Source organism: Lichenostomus cassidix, chromosome 2, assembly GCF_008360975.1.
Source record: "Lichenostomus cassidix isolate B80296 chromosome 2, HeHo_3.0, whole genome shotgun sequence".
NCBI classification, from domain to species: Eukaryota; Metazoa; Chordata; class Aves; order Passeriformes; family Meliphagidae; genus Lichenostomus; species Lichenostomus cassidix.
In genome coordinates this window covers 21983177-21996089 of record NC_139482.1, presented here as the reverse complement: position 1 = coordinate 21996089, position 12913 = coordinate 21983177, and the positions used below count along the sequence as shown (strand labels likewise).

General features: G+C 39.5%; 1 long non-coding RNA gene across 1 annotated transcript; it reads left to right on the top strand.

Annotated features, from left to right (window-relative positions):
- Positions 1-3071: 3071 nt before the first annotated feature.
- LOC146440948 (uncharacterized) lies at positions 3072-10074 on the top strand. Its single transcript, XR_014850380.1, has 3 exons — positions 3072-3667; positions 6997-7066; positions 9833-10074. It is a non-coding gene; the product is annotated as an uncharacterized LOC146440948 (long non-coding RNA).
- Positions 10075-12913: the final 2839 nt, after the last annotated feature.

The following is a 12913-nucleotide window of genomic DNA, read 5'->3' as shown; positions in this document are numbered from 1 at the left end:
GCAAATCTTCATCTAAGATTATGTATACTCCTATACAGTAACTCTGTTCTTGCTACAGTAACCCCTAATTCATCACATTAATTTATAAACAGATTACTTGCATTTTCAAAGACGGTGAAAGAAATTCTTTAGTTATGCAATAAACTTCCCTTTCTATAATGCTGACAAAGCCACTGGCCCTTTTGTGCTCCTCTGGAGAGCATTGGCAGAGGAGAGCACAGCTGAGTTATTGTCTTGGCAGGTGAATCATTAATTTCCAAATCAGCAGGAATTGTCTGACAGCTGCCACCCTTCCCCAGAGGAAGAGAAGGCAGCGTGTGCTGCCAAAGCTCCTAGCATCCCTCTGGAGCTGGGCTGTCCGGGGGTGTGCAAGCCTAGAGCTCTGCCTTGATCTGCATGTGGATGTAAACTCCTTCTGCTCTGCTGGCAGGACAGTGAGCTGAGCATGCAGCCATCACCCAGGTGAAGGATCCTTTTGAAAAAAATTCCTTCTTCAGAGTTGTCATTCCTGTGCTTTACTTGCTTTCAGATCTGCTCCTGTCACAAATGCAATTCCCTAATGTAAAAACTCTACTCTGGCACTCATTTTTTAAAGTGTTGAGTGCTGGAAGAAAGGTCCATGACCCTTTGGGTTTTTTTATTGTGTGGTTTTTTTTGTTGTTTGTTTGGTTTTTTTTAAGTCATTTAATATCTGCTGTAGTTTTCTTTGCCATAATCTCATTTATTCATTTTTATATTGCATGCGTTGTGAAAATTGCACCAGCTGGTACATCTTCTGAAATGACATGTGCTGATTAAAGGACTTGCTGACCTACCAGCCACTGAATAATTATATCCTCAGGTGGGGAAATTGCACCAGACTAAAGTGCTCATCAAAGTGATATGCAGACAACTTGCTGAACACTTTTATATCTGTTTGTGCACATATTTGGTGTGAGAGATTGGTAACTAAGGCTTTCAGTTAAAGCAAACCAGCTCTTCTGTAGCCCAGGGTAGAACAGAGTTACCAAATGAGAGATGCGTTTTCTGCCAGGGAGAAGTAACAAATAAAATGAAGCTAGGCACATTCCTGAATCTGTTCCTGACAGAAAGAAGTGGTTGTACATCATCCATCTCTGCAATACAGAAAGAGCAGTTTGAAAAATGAAGAACTCTTTGGTGGTATGTTTAATTAAACTGTTTGAAGCAAGGAAAGCTACTTAAGGGCTCATTGTCAGCCAAGAAATAGAAAGACATGTTAATGGCATGCAGGTTAAGTGAGGATACTGTGGTAGTGTTCAATGTTTCATGTAATTTTGCTAAAAACTAAAATGAGCAATGCTGAAGAGATTAACCAGAGCATTTAGTGGCAGGTGATGCCTAATAGGAGTTCCTAGTTCAGCTGAGAGGAGCACAGTGAACCAGGCAGGGCAGGACAGCTTAGGTTTGCTACTCAAGAGTACAGGAGCCATTTTGTGTGAAAGGAAAGCAGCCAACTGGCCTTAGCAATTGCATCCCCAAGACAGGACTGTAAAATTGTAATTTTGATATGATATAATGTGTTTTTCTATGTGTAGTGGATGAACTCCCTGGTTACCCACCATTTTGGTGGTTTTCTTTTCTCTTTGTAAAGTAATGTGGTTTGTTAAGCCAGATGATTCATGTTAGATTAGCTTCTTGAGCTTTAGAATGTTGAGTTTTTCCAGCATTATGGATGAGGCTTTTAATCAATGTCTCATTAGCTACTCTTTCAAATTTGAACCTGTTCCTTCCATTACATTCCTGGCAGAAATGTTGAAGTTACATTAATCCAGTTTTTATACTTTAAATTTTGGGATGAAACCAGCTCTAGGCACATAAATTATTATTTTGCATAATTTCATGCCAAAGTTTTTTTTGCAGAGCCACAAGAAATCAACTTCTAAAACAGTGAAAAGTAACAAAAGAAAATCGTGTTTCACTATCTAAATCTTTAGATAATTGTTAGGACTCTGCCAAAATAGAGTTCATAACCTGGTGATGCTACAGGCTTGAGGATCTGGGTGCTGGGGTGGTTTAGCCTGGAGAAAAGGAGGCTCAGGGGGACTATATTAGTCTCTACAATTACTCGAGAGGATGCTGTAGCAGGTGGGGGTTGGTCTCTTCTCCCAGGTGTCTTACTGGGGAGACAGGAGTCTCAAGTTTCTGCTGTTTGCCAGGCTTCTAGCAACAGGCAGTAATTTCTTTAAGGGTAGCTAGCAACCCAAGGCTTGGTCTTGTTCACAGGGTTCTTTGATATTTGGCCGATTAGTCTAATATGATGTAAAATACCATTTACTAGACGCAGAAAATAACAAACATAGAGACTTAGAACAGATTTACATATATACACAGTAAAAGACATAATTGCATAAACTATGACATAGCTAAAAACTGCAATTATGGAACAAATGCTTGCAAAAAGTATAAAGTAGCTAAAATTGCAATTTATAGAAAGGTACTTATTTTTATTATTATTATTATTGCTACAAAGAAGAATACAATTTTAGGAAACCAATGATCTTACTAAAATCCAGTTTTGGTGCTTGGATACATCAGAATCCGCCCTCAGTCTTGCAAGAAGTTACCACAGAGCTGCATGCAGACTCTGGGGAGAAGCTCTCCATGCATCTTCAGAATGTGTGTAAGAAACTTCTGCCTCTGGGATATTTCAGTGAGTTTTTATAGTGTAAAAGTGTGCCTTGTGTGGTCAGAAAGTGCTTATTTTCCCACATTCTCTCTTCATTCCAACATATGACCCATGGTTGGAGGTTTTAGACTTTCGGGCACCAAGAGATAACCCCTGCCAGGCTGTTAAGTCATTTGTCTTTTGCAACTGAGCACAAAGAGAGAGAAGGTGGGGGAAGGTCCTGCCACACCAGGTAACAAGTGGGAGGATGAGAGGACATTGCCTCGAGTTGCACCAGGGGAGGTTTAGGTTGGATATAAGGAAAAAAGTGTTCACTGAAAGGGTTGTTGAGCACTGGAATGGGCTGCTCAGGGAAGTGGTGAAATCACCGTTGCTGAAGGTAGATGGGGTTTTTGGGAACCTAATTTCATGGTGGACTTGGCAGTGCTGGCAGTGAAAAGTCTCAAAGTTCTGAAGGGTCTTTTCCAACCAAAAAAATTCTATGATTCTATGATTTTATGATGCATCTTAAGGTCCTGGGGGTCCTGGGGGTCAGCCTAGTGGTTCTTAGTGACACAAAGTAAGGGTGGTTGCAGGTGGTCGTGTGCTTGAAAAGGCACTTATGTTCCTAGTCCTACAAATAAACTTCCAGTGCTTTGAAAAACCTTTTGAAGAAGATTCATTTAGCTCAGAGTGAGGAGCTGTGGCAGAATTCAACTATGAGACCAACAGCTACACCAGAGGGATCTCAAATAGTGAGGACCATTGTTCCGGGTGAGAAATCACGATTTGCAGTCGTTTTCTGTTAAACTTGTCATTGTGAAGATGAAAAAACCCTGTATTTTTGGGGCTATAGAAGAAGCTGAAATGCAAAGTGTCACCACCAGCTGAAGAGCACAGGGAAGAAGGAGGTGGGAAAGGCATAGCCAAGGTGTGAGAAACTATGCGGGATTAGTAACTCTATTTTTCCTATCTGTTTCTAGAAGTGAGTGTCCATGGGGCTGTGCCTGAGAGCTTTCTGGGAAACAGTGCTTTTCAAGGGTGAGTCTGCTGTGGGAACTGGGGGGAGGCTGCAAATGTAAATACAAGGCTGATACCCTGACTGGGGCACTGATATCTCAAATGAAGGTCACAGTTTAAGTCCACTTCATGGAAGCTGAGATTTTGAACATTGCTGATGCTTCAGTTTTAAAAGAAAAGTGGAAATGTGGAGTCCTTGTCTGAAGAGAATGAGGCTGGGAATCCTGGCTATGTGTAAGCATTTTCGGATTTCAGCATCTGATGTGACACAAAGCAATCTGTCAGTGGAAAGTCACCCAATTTTCTAAGCTTTTGGCAGATTTCTATAAAACTGAGGAAGGTGCCAGGAAGTGTTTGGATTTCAGCTAACTTGCAAAGTCTGATGAAGGTTCATTTAAACAATAAATCTATACCAGGAGCTCTTCTTGTGGCTTTAGTTTTTGTCTGGATTTAAGATGCAGCCTGAGAAATAGTTTATGGCAGTAATCTTATATATGCTTCTCGAGGAAGTTTCACCAGACAACACTCAAGCAGTCTGTGGTGGTTTTGATTGGCCCAAAACATCAGCGAAGTGTTTTTAACATCTAGGAGAAATTTGGACCCCTCAGAAGCTGTTCTAGTAGGCCTAGGGAGGTGTCTGAGGGGTGGGGAGCGGCACAAAGATGGCTCCTGTGTGTCCTGAGTGCAAGTTCTGGAAGTTTTTTCATCAAGTCCAGCAGAGCCAATCTCTGATGCTCTGAAGGTGATGGACATGCTGCCAGCCAAGTTTGGGCCAATTGGAGGTGCTGGTTACGCCTCTGTGAAAACATATTTAAGAAAAAGTCAAAACAAAGCAGGCGCGCACTTCTTTCACTTTGTAGTTGGAGGAGGAGGAGGTGGAGGTGAAAATATGTGAGGGAGAACAGCATGGAGAGTGCCAAGGTCAGTGAAGAAGGGGGGAGAAAGAGGTGCTCCAGTGCTTCCGGCACCAGAGCTGAAACTTTCTGCTAGCCGTGGTGGAAGCTATGGGGGAGTCAGAAATTCCTCCTGCAGCCCATGGAGTCCATAAGGATGCAGAAATACACCCACAGCTCTCTCCAGAGGAGGAGGTGGATGCCTGGAAAAGACTGTGAACCAGTGGGAGTCTCATCTAAGAGTTAAAACTGCAAAAGGCCTTGACTGAGAGAGATAGGCCTTGCTCCTGGCATGGAAGCAGCCTGGCCTCAGCTCGGGAGAGTCTGCACAGCACCTTATGGACAAAAGACTCATGTTGCAGCAAAAATTCGGGCGGGATGTTGCTCATGAGATTGGACCCACGCCAAAGAAGTTCCTAGAGGACTGTCTCTCGTGGGAAGGACCCCTGGCTAAGTAGAGAACCTCTTTTCCTGATTGGACTGACCAGAGGACCCCTCAACCTGCCCCTGTCTGTGTTGCTAGTTTGCAAAGAGGGGAATGGGGGGGGGTGAGTGCAGAGACTGCTTCTTAAGAGGGTGGGGGTGAGAGCAGAAAACTGTCTGAAGAGAGAGAGAAACAAGTAGAGATAAAGAGTATTTGTAGTAGAAGAATTGTGGTGATGAGTAAATTTGAGAATCTGCTCTGTGGACTGAAAAGAAACCCCACACCCTGCCCCCCCCCCACCTGGCTTGTGGCTTGTAGAGGAGGAAAGGGGGTGAATACTATAGGTTCGTAAGAGGGAGGGGGGAGTGAACAAAATAATGTATGAAAAGTGTATTTTTGCCTTGCATTTATCCTCCAATTCTGTTAGGTAATTAAACACTTTTTGCAACTTTAAGCTTGAAGCCTGTTTGCCCTTTTCGTGCATCCTCCTGGCAAGGTCCTGTCTCAAACCCATGACACAGTCTTATTTTAGCAAAGTTCATGCAAGTAGTAGGAGATCATAAAACATTGAGTAATTTCAATAACTGGTAATTGAAAAACAGTTCTGAGACCAGAATACGGGTCCACCTTCACTCTTATAATACTCTTCATGTAGGAAACAATATTTAGTACAGGTTAGATAGCAGCCTGATTTAAATTTTTATTTATTTAACACTATAATTTGGAATCAGCCAGGACTTAGTACATTTTCTGAAGGAAACTTTCTTCAAGCAAAATCTTAGCTTTGATCAGTGAAAGCTCCGAAAGCAGGTAACTATCAGTTGAGTCTGGTTTTATCCATCTTTGGAACCTGGAAAAGACTTTTTTTGTCCTGTATTAGTTGCATTGCTGCTGAGGGGGATAGAGATGAGGAAAAAGATTTTCTTTTCTTTAGATATTTTTGAGAGGGTAAATGCAGAGGAGCTAAGGTCTTGTAGGGAAAGGTAACAGGGAATATACATATAAGTTCTGGGAGATGTGTCTGCCATAGCACACACAAAAACATTTTAAAAAGAAAAGACAGAAGTTATTCTTAGGCAGAGGGTGCATTTTTGGTACCCAGGATCAAGGAAAAAGAGATAAATATTGCTTAAATAAAAAAATTTAAATTGCCTTAAAAAAAAAAAAAAAAAGAAATACTTGCTGTGGCAGACAGAGGAACATCTTATAGCCTGTAAAACCAGAAGCTGACAATGACCACTTGCAAAAGTCCTGGTGTATCTTTCGGGGACACATATAGGTGTTTCAAAAAGAATATTTATTTATTGTGACACTGATTTGTTGAAGTACCTTTAATAAGGTCAAAAGGACACTAGAAGATCTATGCTTTTACACTGAGGTGTTTCTTATCACAGTGCCCTGATATTATCTGAGAGCCTCAGTGTCTATGCCCTGGTCCATCTGTACATCATTACTTTGTCTGCAATACCCTATAATAATAGCATATATTGTAATACAATTATGTGTTATAGGTGAAACAAAATCATAATGACCAGTAGTTTAAATAAAGTTTTCCATGCCTGTGCCTGAAAATAAGCGTAGGAATTTTATCACCCCCTATATCTTTCAGGAGCATCCAAATAGTGTTCTCTATTGGTTCAGGTCAACATGGGTTCAGCATGGAATTGTTCTGAGGGGAAATTTTGACTCTTCTTATGTTGAAGATGTGGTTAAAATTATTTAATAATCTTTGTGAAGCTACACTTCATGCATTTAAACAAAACAATCTCTTTACAGCTATAAGAAAAAGCAATATGAATTTGAAACACATTAATCATTGCAGTTTGTAATGAATAATGCATTTGTTTGTTTCTGCACATTATCTGATAATATATGGCAAAGCATGTTTTACCTCTCTAGTGTACACATTGCAGCTTTTATGAAATGTAGTATGTGTGGAACTTAGTTGGAATTTTTTGTTTGCTTTGCCTTTTTTCTTTCAAGTACACTTTTCATGTCTGGGAGTGTAACCAATACCTTTCACTTTCTTCCAGCTTTCCCACCCACTAACAGCTCTCTTTGAATATCTCAGCCAAATTTTGCAAATAGGTTGAAGCCTGAAAGGTAAGTAAATTCTCAAAGCTTTGTGAAAATGTGTAGCCACTGCAGGAAGGAAGTCTGGAGAAGTGTCTCAGTTAAGGGATCTGAGTAGTCAGGTCACATGATTCCAGGAAATTCTGGGTGGAAAGAACTGATGAGGGGCATAGAGAAGGAATGCACACTGCTTTAGGTACCTAGAGCAATGACCATAACTATATCCACAATCCCTGCTGTCTCCAGGAGGTGCTATGAGCTCATGTCACAACCTATCATAAAACTAAATGTGGCCAATATGTGCCCTAAAGGATCATGTTTCCAGTGCAGAACCTGGAACTTCCTTTTCTTTCAGCACAGATAGCCTCTAAGATATAGAATTATGCAACATCTAAATCTAGGAAACTGGGCAGCTTGAGTGTCGGTACCTGTGAAAATACATGCTTTTCTTCTCTCTCCTTTTATTATTTTAAAAATTGCATTTAAAAAAGGACTAAAACATTATCCAGAATGGAAAACTCATCTTCTAGATGGACACAGCCCTCTGCAGAGTTTTGCTGTGCCACTAATTGAAATTAATATAAAATTTTCTTATGCTATGCTTTTTTTATATTTCTCCAGTAGTCCTGCAGTAAATCAAAGTATTCCTGTGTAAGAGGAAAAAGTATCACATTTACGCTGCTCTTTTGCTGCTGTAATAAAATAGAATTGGATCAACAGGGTCTGAGGATAGAAAGTGTTAGAGAAACATTCTGTCAGACTCCTCAGGTTTCTTGCTAGCCCTGCTGCTCAGCTGTGAAGCACACGGGTGTTTAACAGCTGAGGAGTGGGCTGCTCGTGCTGTCAGGTAGGTCTCTGAGTAATTTCCGTCAAGGGAGTTATAAATAAGATGGACTTGAAAGGTCCAAGCTGGTGAAGGTGGATGTTTTGTAAAATATGTAATTAAAATACCAACAAAACCAGATCTGTCTTGTGCTTGCCAAACACTCTATTTTTGTTGTATGACAAGTATTTTTTGTGTTGACAGTATGCCTGCAGGAGAAAGCAATATTTCCTATGACTTCAGGAAGAGATAAATTATAGTCTGCTCTCTGTCACATTATATAGAAATGAATAAACTAATAACCTAATAGGCTTTTCTATTAATACTTGGTAAATAAATCACCAGCAAAGACATATTTGTCCTTTGAGTTTAAAACCCAATTATAAAATTCCAACAGACTAAATGATACATCTCTATAACAAATAAATCTTTCTCAAAATAACTTCCTCAGAAAGACCTGTATTTAAGCATTCAGTTATCTATAAGCATTCTGATTCCTCCTTCCCACTTCAACCCCCTTCCCCACCCCCCCTGCATCAGGAGGAAAATAATTCTGCCAGACTTGGGGACTTTATTCCATAGATAAATGGGTAGTATATTAAAAAAACCCAAATAGTAGCTAATTTCAGTTTGACAACTGAAATATTTAGATTCAGGTAAACCTAGAAGAAATAGATTTGCTTTCTTCCCTTCTGACTGAAACAGAGGAGGAAAAAATCCAAAAATTTCCTGTGGAAAAAAAGATTTTTTTTTTCCAATAAAAGAAATTACATTTTTATATTCTTGACCAATTGAACTTCTCAGTTTACAGTGATACTTTTATGTTGCTGTGGTGTATTGACTCCTTTTTTTTTATAAAGAGTGCAATATATTGCTTTCTGATGACTGTTCCACAGAGGGGAAAAAATAACTTATTGCTTCAGATAACTGAGTTCTCTTGAAGTGAAGTAGTAGAGGTCAGTGAGTTTGCCACAAAAACACTGGGCTCCAGCTCCTCAACAAATATTGGGTGAGTGAGGTTTTTTCACTATTGGGCCTGTTTACAACACAGAGATTTCAATGGGCCTCAGATTATCGACTCATATTTTCAGAAATGTATTTATTCCCCTATACTCATTCCTATCAGTCCCTACAACAAATAGTTACGAGACCTTGAACTAATTTTCTGACATCTAAAGAGTAATGACTTAAAACAGAATTTTAATGTTCTGAGTGTCTCCTGAATTGTTCCCCTTGAAATTTAAAAAATCCATGCTTATCTGTTCTTGCTGTTATTGAAATGATGAAACTAATATTTCATGTAGTTCTTCAGAAATGACAGGGTTTTTGTAGCCTGGTGGCTTTTTTTTTTCCTTCTCCAGGGCATTTATCATTAAAAATATATTTTGTATTCCACAAACTTAGTTATGATTAATTTCAGTTGTAAAAGTGAGCGTACAGTACTTCCACAGCCAGATCTCCAGTGTTTAGAAAATGAGCCTTAAAATCTAAGGAAGACAGTTATCAACCAAACATTTTTATGATAAATTATTTACTTGGCATCTGTAATAGGCATCTGGGTAGAATGGAGTTATCTAGGACACTGTTTTACTCCCTTAACCTGTTTTTCCTTTTCATTCAATACATCTTCCATCTCCTAAAATACATGACAGGTTTCCTAGAAACAAAAGACTATTATACAACATGAATTAGTCTTGTTGCCCATTGGGAATCCTTTGGAAAAATAGTATAGGAGTATTTATTGTCGTTACTGGGGGCAAATAGGAGAGTCTTGACTTGACTCTAAAACTTCCTAATGGACAGTTTTTATTAGATTTCCTTGCCTGTATCTCTTGGAGTCCTTGTGAAGTAAAAGTCCTGTGGCCTCTGGAAAAATGCATGACAGAGAAGATGTGCTGTTAAGGTGGAAAGTGCAGAAGGTGCTGATGAAGTTTACTGACTTAGTAACACCGCAAACACTTTTTATTTCTTAGGAGGGGTGACCCAGAATATGAACATTTGGATGAATTTTTGCATGAAAGGAAAAATGCCAGTCCATGATGTAAGGGCCAGTTTTCCTTTCTCTGTATTATAAAGTGCCTTCACCCCAGCAGGAAGGCTCTGATGATTCTCAGTATGATGGCTAGAAAATGTTACAAATGTGAAGTATTTTGTTCTGTGGAAAAGTTAAGCAATTTTAAACTGAAATAAAGACAACAGAAGGACTGGGGAAGGCTGAAATGAATGGTTAGTATTAGTGAAATTATAAGTAACCAAAATGTGGGTCTTATCCACTGTCAATCACCTTTAAATGGAGGCAGCATTATCACTGAAATCTATTGTATGAATGGGAAGAATTTTAAAGCAGTTAACATAAATAATTTCCAAATAAGACCTTGTGCTTATCAGAAATTATTAGATTTTCTTTTACAAAACAGCTACAGCAGTCCTAGATATTTAGAGAGAAAAGTCCTCCTAGAGAGCTTCTGATATCTTCTCCCCCTTTTAGAGTGGCAAAGTCCAGATAAAACAAGCATGGAAGAAAGGTTTGGGCTATCACTATTAAGGATTAAAGCGAAACTTTAGTCCTGCAACCATGTGGACCTATTTATCTTTGAACTCATGAGCAGTTCCATTTATTTATCTGAGCAAAGCTGCAATTTTTTTGCAGACTCAAGTCCTAGATCTGCAAAATAAATTTTGGTTTTGTGCAACCAAGTTCCATATGAACTCAAGCGTTGTTTACCTTAGGAAAGAGTAATGAGGGTCCACAGAGTTTTTTGCTCATATGAATTCCAATTTAAAAAAATCCTGTCTACTCAACTTACTAGTTTTAGGTATTTGTGTAGAGATGAGGAAATAAGGTAAACAAATAGATACAGGTTCTAAACCCAGAAAGGTTTTGTTATGCTCCTGCCATTGCCATTTTTGCCCTCAAGTCTAAAATATATTCTGGAAGAAGATGCAATCTGAGCAGAAAAGGTTTTGAAGAGTATACATATATATATATATGTATATATACATATTTATACATATATATATATATGTATATATACATATTTGATTCCCAGTGGTACAGTCAAACCTTTGAATGGTCCATTCTCCTAAGCTAAATACTGACTGACTCTCCACATACAGCTCCAGAGAGCCACTAACCTCACCCTGAAAACTTCAGTAGCCTGGTGAATGTAACAAAACTGAGGGCATGAATTGTATAAATACATATGGGTGCATTTGTGTATACCTGCACACATTAGTACATATATACAGCTAGGATGTAGCTTCTCATTTCCTTAAAGTACAGCCATTATTTTGGTTTGTCAAACTTTTTGAGGATCAGAGAAAGAAAAAATATCACAAGCAAAGTCTGCAGTGAGAAGAGAATAATTCTCTTTCTGATATGGCCCCTCAGAGGGTACAAAGGATTCTTGTTTACCTGTTTGTTTCTTGTATCACTCTTTCTTTTTTTTCTTTTTTTTCTTTTATTTTTAATAGAATATGTCTGCCAGGGACTACCTGGGGGATTGTATTTCTGAATCCTTTCTATCCTGTCACTGAATGCCTGTCTTTCAGCAAAGTTTGGCTTTTGAATTTTCTTGTCTGCCTGGTAGCAGTTAAACTGCTCATTAAGAATTCCATCTTGAAGGGTGACTTGCTGTCTCTCTCCATATAATTAGATTTTGAAGATGGTGTTCAAAACGTTCCACTGTACCTTTCAAACAACCTGGTCTTTGACACAATAAACATTGATCATCTAGGTTTTTTCAGAGAAACAGATAATTGAATTTTCAAACATTGGTCAGTTAACTGACAATAATAATAGAAATTTGAGCATTTTAAGCATTTAGGCTGCAGGCACCTTTTCTTCCACAGCCAAAATACAGGAACTAGGGAGCCCTTCCTAATCAGCTGGGTGTGAATGATACTTCTGGACCACAAAAACTTTTGGGGTGGTAGGGCAACATTTTTTTGATATTCTGCTTTGGGCAGATATTTTCCATAAGGATCAGCCAGATTGCTGGCAGCTGACACTACCAACTATAGAGGGTGCAAGGAAGACACATGGGACTGGGCAGCTGCTTGGCAGGCAGATGTTTCTGCTACAGACAGGGCAGTCAGTGGGAGAAGTCTGGGTTAATGGTGCAAGAGGAATGACAAATTAGATCGTGTCTCAACAAGAATGTCATTCAGAGCTCTTCTTTTCAATGCCAACATAAAATGCTTCTTACAGTTATTAACACACTGCTAACATTCTCCATGCCTACCTCAAAAGCAGAGTTTCTGCCTATGATGAAATATTCACCAGTTTGATTTTCTGTGAATGCAGAGCTGCCACCTGCAGCTCTATTTTTCCAGGAATAGTCATCAGTCTGACTTTCTGTGAACATGCAGCTTCTCTGTAGGCACCTCAGGATGGTAACTCAACTGATTCCTCTAGTCTCGGAGCCCTTCCACCCATTTCAGAAATGGAAATACTTTCTGTACATGCTTCCTTCTTCCTTTAATGACTGATGGAGAGGCAGGTCTTTAAAGGGACTCCTTCCTGGTGATCCCAACAAGGATCAGCCTTTCTGGGACCTGCAACTTGCTGTGAGGCTTTATATTCATTGTTCACATAGGTGCCTTTATATAGCATGCTAGGTCCACCACCTCCATTAGGGATTGACAGCTGTGATAGAGGTGTATGGGATATCCACAGCCATAGAGACCAGCTGGAATACACTAAAGACTCCCAAAAGACACTCTTGAGAGGGTGTGTGTGTGGGTAAATGAAGCTCTGAAATCCTCACACACCTGACAGGACAGGACATGCTTTGGGGATCTCTCTCACCTGCAGCTTCCTAGCTGACTGTCTAGATATCTAAGCAGTTTCTGGGATGTTTCAGTGTTGGCTGTTGCAGTGTGACATGACACCTTTTAGTTATGCAGCTCTGAATACATGTGACTTGAACAGAATGCAGCAGCACTGTGATTGCTGTCATTTATTTCACCTTTGAGATGCATTATATCTTCCTGCCCCTTATGATGTACTGAAGGAATTGGCTTTTGTTTTCTTTTTTTTTTGCTTGCCTACA